Genomic DNA, 7,020 nt, shown 5'->3' with positions numbered 1-7,020 from the left:
TCATTCCCACTATGAAAAGAAATTATAGAATCTAAAGGTTTGCTGTGAACTTAGAGAACATTTAATCCTATTTTCAAACTGATAAATCCTTTCAATGATGAGCAACTAAATAAATGACATTGTAATTCTTTTTTTTTTTATTAAGCAGTTCTAATTTTCAAAGTTTCCTTTGTTTTGAACTTTATATTACTTCTTACAACTTATATCTATTGGCCCTTGTTCTGTTTTCTAGTTTGGATAAACTTTTCAAATATTTCAATGTCACACTCATGACCTCTCTCTTAGATTTCTTTTCTTTAGGCAAAATAGTTCCAGCCAAACAAAATACTTTATAATTCTGTGTTTCTTCATTAGTTTTGCTTCTTTCTCTAATTATGCACAAGTTTTACCATCGCTCTTAAAATATAGCATTTACAATGAATTCTAGACCTGTCAAAAAGCAACATAAAAACTAGAACTAACCTTGTTTTGGGGACTGTGTTTTGATAAATAGAGCTGAAAGCAGAGATGAACTGGAATGAGATCATCCAGCTTGCAAGAGGAAATAGTTGAATTAATTTTTGTGAGCATTTGCATCTAAGAAATGAACAAATATTATAAGTCAGGTCTTGATTTATTATTTTGTTGATTATTTAGGCATAAGAAAGTGATGGAGCGAATGTTAATAATGCAGATTAAACTTTAAAGTATTATGTGCATTTTTTAATTCCATAGAACTAGTCATTAAACATTTATCAGCATACCCCTGGCCCAAAGTCCCATTAACTTTTTTAACATCCCACTAAGAATCTAGATGACATAATCAGTGGAACTTATAATCAAGAAGACCTGAATTTCTATATTGCCTCAGACAAGAAAGGAGCGTATAGCTTAAATTCATTAAGAGGCAGTTTGTCAATTACAAATAAATTAACTAACATAAATGTGTGTGGGGATGGTAGGGGTAGTGGTGAGATTAACCAAATTGGATTAAAAGAAGAGAAAGAATACATAAAAGATTCAGCCTTATACTCTTAGCTTTTTGGAAAGAGGTGGGTTAGAGGAACAACAAATATTTGTTAACCCATTAAACTAGGTCTTTGACTAAGCTTTTAAAAAAGAACTATGATAATTCATTGAATTTCTCTGATTATACAATCCAGGGACAATAAATACCCTAACTTTATCATTCAATTGCTTCCTGGTGCTCATTTATTCAATATTATATTTCAGTGAAATCCTCTCCTTTTTAAATTTCAGGAATCCCAAAATATATTAGCCATCTCATTCCCTTTTTTCTTCCACTAAAATCCTATCCAAGTCCATATTCTTTTTTTTTTCCCCTAATGTCTCAAGGACTTCTGGAATGTAATGGAGAGTAATGAGAATTAAATATGTTAATCACAAAATTTTCATCATAATTTGGACCTTTGCCTAATTCCTTCATTAATTTCTAACTTCCTTAAAGGAAGGAAGTATCACTTACAAAATCTTTTTTATGTTCTCTAGAATTTTTTGCAGAATTTAAATTTAATTTTAATTTTAATTTTAATTTTTTTTTTATTTTTTATTTTTTAAATTTAAATTTTAATATTTCAAGAGTCTATAAGAATAATTTCAATGATCCAAACTTGAATTTCTCTGCAACTGGATAGGTAGCCTCCAAAAGTTGATACAACTGAAAAATTCATCACTGACTGGCCAGTCTGATGATGAACCTCTCTCTAAATTAGGCCAGTCTTAGGATGGCAGACATCAAATCTAGCACCAGCCCCACACTTGAAGTTTATTAAGCTTAGTAGGATTTACCAGAGTTTCTTCTAGCATGACTTTCACGAATCCATGGTTGCACCAAAATAATGAATCAGATCATCAAAGGCTCAATACACAGTAGGCACTTGAATCTTAAATGAATTTGAATGAAATTGAGAATTGGTTCCAGCCTGATGGTCTAGGAGAGAGGTTTTCTGAGTTTTTTGAAAGGCCAAGGGGTAACATTTCTAGATAATACTCAGGACCTTCCACCAGCCCTTCCAACTATAAGCATCATTAATGACAAATATTTAGGGGGATGTAAAATATTTATAGCAGCTCTCTTTGTAATGGCAATGAACTAGAAATTAGGGAATGCTCTTCAATTGGGGAATAGCTAACACATTGTGATATATTAATGTCATGGAAAACTACTGTGCTATGAGAAATGACAAGCAGTTTGATTTTAGAAAAAAAAATTGAAAGAAATGAATTAGATACATGTGACATAATAATCAAAACCTGTAGTAATTCAGTATTTGATAAACTCCCAAACTACAGCTTTTGGAATAAGAATTCACTATTTGACAAAAATTGCTAGGAAAACTGGAAAATAATATGTCAGAAACTCAGCATAGACCTACATTTCACACCCCATACCAAAATAAGGTCAAAATGGGTACATGATTTGGGCATACAGGATGATACCATAAACAGATTAGGAGAGCAAGGGATAATTTGCATATAAGATCTTTGAAGAAGGGAGAAATTTATGATCAAAGAAGAACTAGAGAACCTTATGAAAGGCAAAATGGACAACTTTGATTACATTAAATTAAAAAGTTTTTTGCACAAACAAAACCAATAGAGACAAGATTAAAAGAGCAGTACAAAGCTGAGAAAAAAATCTTTACAATTTGTATTTCTGATAAAGCTCTCATTTCTAGAATATATAAAGAATTCTTTCAAATCTATAAAAATACAAGTTATTCCCCAATTGATAAATTGCCAAAAGATATAAACAATTTTCAGATGATAAAGTAAAGCCATTCATAGTTACATGAAAAAAATGCTCTAAATAACTACTGATTTGGAGAAATAAAGATAACACCTCACATCTCACAGATTGGCTAAGATGACAGAAAAAGATAATGATAAATATTGGAGGTGATGTGGGAAAACTGGGACACTAATATATTGTTGGTGGAGCTGTGAAATGATTCAAACATTCTGGAGAGCAATCTGGAACTATGCCTGAAGGACTATAAAACTGTGCATACTCTTTGACCCAGCAGTGCTATTGCTGGGTCTGCATCCCAAGGAAATCTTAAAAGAGGGAAAAGATGCATATGTGCAAAAATATTTCTAGCAGCTCTTTTTGTGGTAGCAAAGAATTGGAAAATGAGTAGATACACATCAATCGGGGAATGGTTGAAGAACTTGTGGTATATGAAGATAATGGAGTATTATCGTTCTATAAAAATTGATGAACAAGTTAATTTTAGAAAAGCCTGGATAGATTTGCATGAACTGATGCTCAGCAAAACAAGAAGTCTTTAGGGGGAGAAGTGAAGGAGACAGACAAACTGCCATAAGCTCACCACCAACCTCCCTTTTCCTGGTCCTGCTGCAAAGTGAGTCTGGCTTATCTCACTCCATCCCCTAATCCCTCCTACAATTATCTAGACACACAAAAACATCAAGCCAGCACGAAACAGTGAGAAGGACCATTTTGTAAACACATGTAATAGAATCATTGTCCAATAGGTAATTAGCCTTAAGTGCTCGGTTGTCTTATTCAAGCACACCTTTTAAGAGTTTCAGCCCTCTACAACATTGTACAAAATAACAGCAAGAATGTGCAGTTATCAACTATGAAAGACTTGGTTCTTCTCCGTGATTCAATGATCCAAAGCAATCTCAATAGACTTAGGATAGAAAATGCCATCTGCATTCAGAAAAAGAATTAAGAAGATTAAATGTAAATCAACACATGCTATATTCACTTTTTTAAAAATATTTTTTAATTTCTCCCATGTTTTTTCCCTTTTGCTCTGATTTTTTTCTCCCAATATGATTCATAAAGTAATATGTATTAAAAATAAATAAATTTACTAAAAAAGAAAAAAGAAAAACATGAAAAGAATTGAAGGAAAAAATGAAGAATGAAATGAGCAGATCCAAGAGAACATTGTATACACTAACTGCAATATTGTTCAAAGAATAAGTGTTATGACTAAACTTCTCTATTATAAATATTCAAATCAATACAAAGGGCCCTATGAAGGAACTTGGTGCTGTGCTCTATGAGCAAAACAGAATTGAAATTAGTCCAAACAAAATGTGAAATGTACAAAATTAGAGAAGCTACCCCAAATGTTCAAATGGACTATTTGTGATCAATCTGTGGCAAAGCATTTCAACCTCATATTGGTCTGATTAAAGCCACAATCAGGCACACTGTAATATAAATGTCATTTTGGTCCTTTTTGAAAATGAAGAACAACAACTAGTTCCATGATTCCCAGTAATATAGTATCCCCCCAAAGAAAATTGTTTTTCAAATATGGTTTCTCATCAAATGTGGAATGGTTAAATTAATTATGGTATAGAGTATTATTATAACATAAGAAATGATGAATATTTTGGAATCAGAGAAACCCAGAAGGACTTATATGAACTTATACAGAATAAAGTAAGCAGAAACAGAAGAACACTATGCAATAACTGCAAAAATGCAAAATTAAATGCCTTTGGAAGACTTAAGAATACTTATCAGTGAAATGATTAATCACAACTTGAAAAGATTGATGATTAAGTATGCTTTTTGCCTCTTAGCAGAGATATGATAGAATAGAGATGCAAAGTAAAAATTTTGCTTTTATTTTTTTCCTTAAATTCTAAACTCATTAAAATGAGCTAAAATGAGCATCTCCATATATAAAATAGAATAGAAAATGTTGTGAAACTGCAACTCTATACTATGAACTGTTCCTAAAGTACACAATAAACTCAAAATGTAAAATTTTAAACCTATCTTGCTTGATTGGCCTGTCTTAATACTGCATTTTCTTCTATTTTTTACAGTACATTTCAAAAGCATGTTTCAATGAAACTCTTTACATTTCTTTTTTTCTGATTTTTTAAAAAATCAATCCTATCACTAGCTCTCCTTTCACTCCCTAATAGACTCCTTTCCCTTTTGAGAAAAAATAAAAACAAAACCTTTGTAACAAATATTAATGGTCAAACAAAAAACTTTGCGCATTGACTATGTCCAAAAAGGGAAGGCATATATTCAAATGCGCTGATTTATTTTACTTAACTACACATTTTTTTTTTTTTATTAGAGGGCTTCTATTTGTAGGTTGGGGAGTAACAGTGATGACATTCATGGACCAGAATTGGGATTGTAGACTAGTAGACTTGGGCTAACAGATAAAGAATTTATACTGGCAGCCAGTATCCCCAAAATAGAGATTACATAAAATACCCTATATATGTTACTACATATAATTTGTATAAATTACATGTGACATATATCTGGTCTCCTGTTTGTAATTCTGATGCAAGAATATACATTATATACTTGGATGAATCCTATGTGCTTGCTCTGCTATATGTAATTTTAATTTGTGTATTATTATTTCATATTTTCTGTCTGAAATAATTGTCTGGGACAATCCTATAGGAAAATTAGAGGTTGTTTTTGAAATACACTACAAGTAATCGCATCTGGTGTGATTTGCAGAGATTGAAAATTTTTAATTAAGGGGAGAGTGAATAGAGAATTTTTTTTTTATTCTTTACAAAAAAAAACTCTTTAAATGATAACCACCTTTAAAAAAACTTTTTATGAAAACTACAAAGTCAGCTAAATGGTGCCATGAATAGAATGCTAGTCCTGGAGTCAAGAAGACTCTCATTTTCTTGAGTTTAAATCTAGCTTCAGACATATACTACCTGTGTGACCCTGGACAAGTTACTTATCCCTGTTTTCCTTGGTTTCCTCATTTGTGAAATGAGCCAGAGGGGGAAAAATGACAAACCACTCCAAGATCTTTAACAAGAAAATGGGTCAGAAAGACTTGGACACGATTGAAATGACTGAAAAATAAAATGAAAATAGCAACATGATATTACTAAGTGCTACATAAAATGATGTTTCCCTTTGTCTTTGGGTTGTGGGTTGTAAAACTAAACTAACTTTCATTCCATAATCCACTTGTCTGAGGAGAACCTGTGTCTCATATATGTAATCATCTGTCACTTCTGTCATTTTAAGAAAAAATGTAGTTCATTTTACCCTGTAAAGTTGTTGTTAGGCAAAAATGTGGCATGAAACATGTCAACAATTAAATAGATATTTATGAATGATCTCAAAACTATGTAATCCCGTCATTATCACTCCCTTTTTACTACCACTTCATAGAAGTAAAAGAGTGCCTCATGGAGTCTCATTATGTACTTTTATCTACTTTTGCTCTTCAATCCTTTTAGTTGCATTTGACTCTTTGTTACCCATTCAGTGTTTTCTTGGTAAAGATACTGGAATGGTTTACCATTTCCTTCTCTAGCTCATTTTATAGATAAGGAAATGAGGCAAACAGGATTAAGTGACTTATCCAGGGTCATAGGCTGAATTTCAACTCATGAAAATTAGTTTTCCTGATTCCAAACTCAGTGCTCTATCAACTGTGCCACCAATTTTCCCTTATCTGCTCTACCTTTTTTATAAATAAAAAATTAATAACTGACCAGCCTTATTATTCCTCCTGGGGATGAACTAGATTGGTTCCCAGACAATAGATAAGGAAAGACATTCCAACTTAATGGAAACTTTCAAAGCTTGGGAAATTAGTGACAAAATCTTCCATATCTTAGAGTTACCTCTAAGTCAGAGTGGCCATTTGTAAAGTCACTGTTTGGTAATTTTTTTTTTTTTTTTTTTTTTACACAATGGAGAAACTAAAATCTTTTTATACATGTAAGCCCATTCATCCAAGATAACTTTGAAATAGACAGGAGAAAAATAGATTATTTTTTTCTTTTGAACTTTTTACACTACAGGAAAAATCAAGGAGTCTTCATTCATCTCCCTGTGAAATTCATGGCTTGACTGTCTATAAGCACATTCACTTTTTGTTCTCCTGATTTGCCACTACACTTCTTGCTTCTTACACTTCCTCTATTACATCAAAGATCTGTTCAAATACTTTACTTTCTACCTAACTGAGGCAAACTGTAGTTTTCTTTATCTTTAGTGCTTACTACCACCCCCTCACAAAG

Source organism: Antechinus flavipes, chromosome 3, assembly GCF_016432865.1.
Source record: "Antechinus flavipes isolate AdamAnt ecotype Samford, QLD, Australia chromosome 3, AdamAnt_v2, whole genome shotgun sequence".
NCBI classification, from domain to species: domain Eukaryota; kingdom Metazoa; phylum Chordata; class Mammalia; order Dasyuromorphia; family Dasyuridae; genus Antechinus; species Antechinus flavipes.
The sequence above is the reverse complement of the archived record's forward strand: the minus strand, read 5'-3'. Positions refer to the sequence as shown.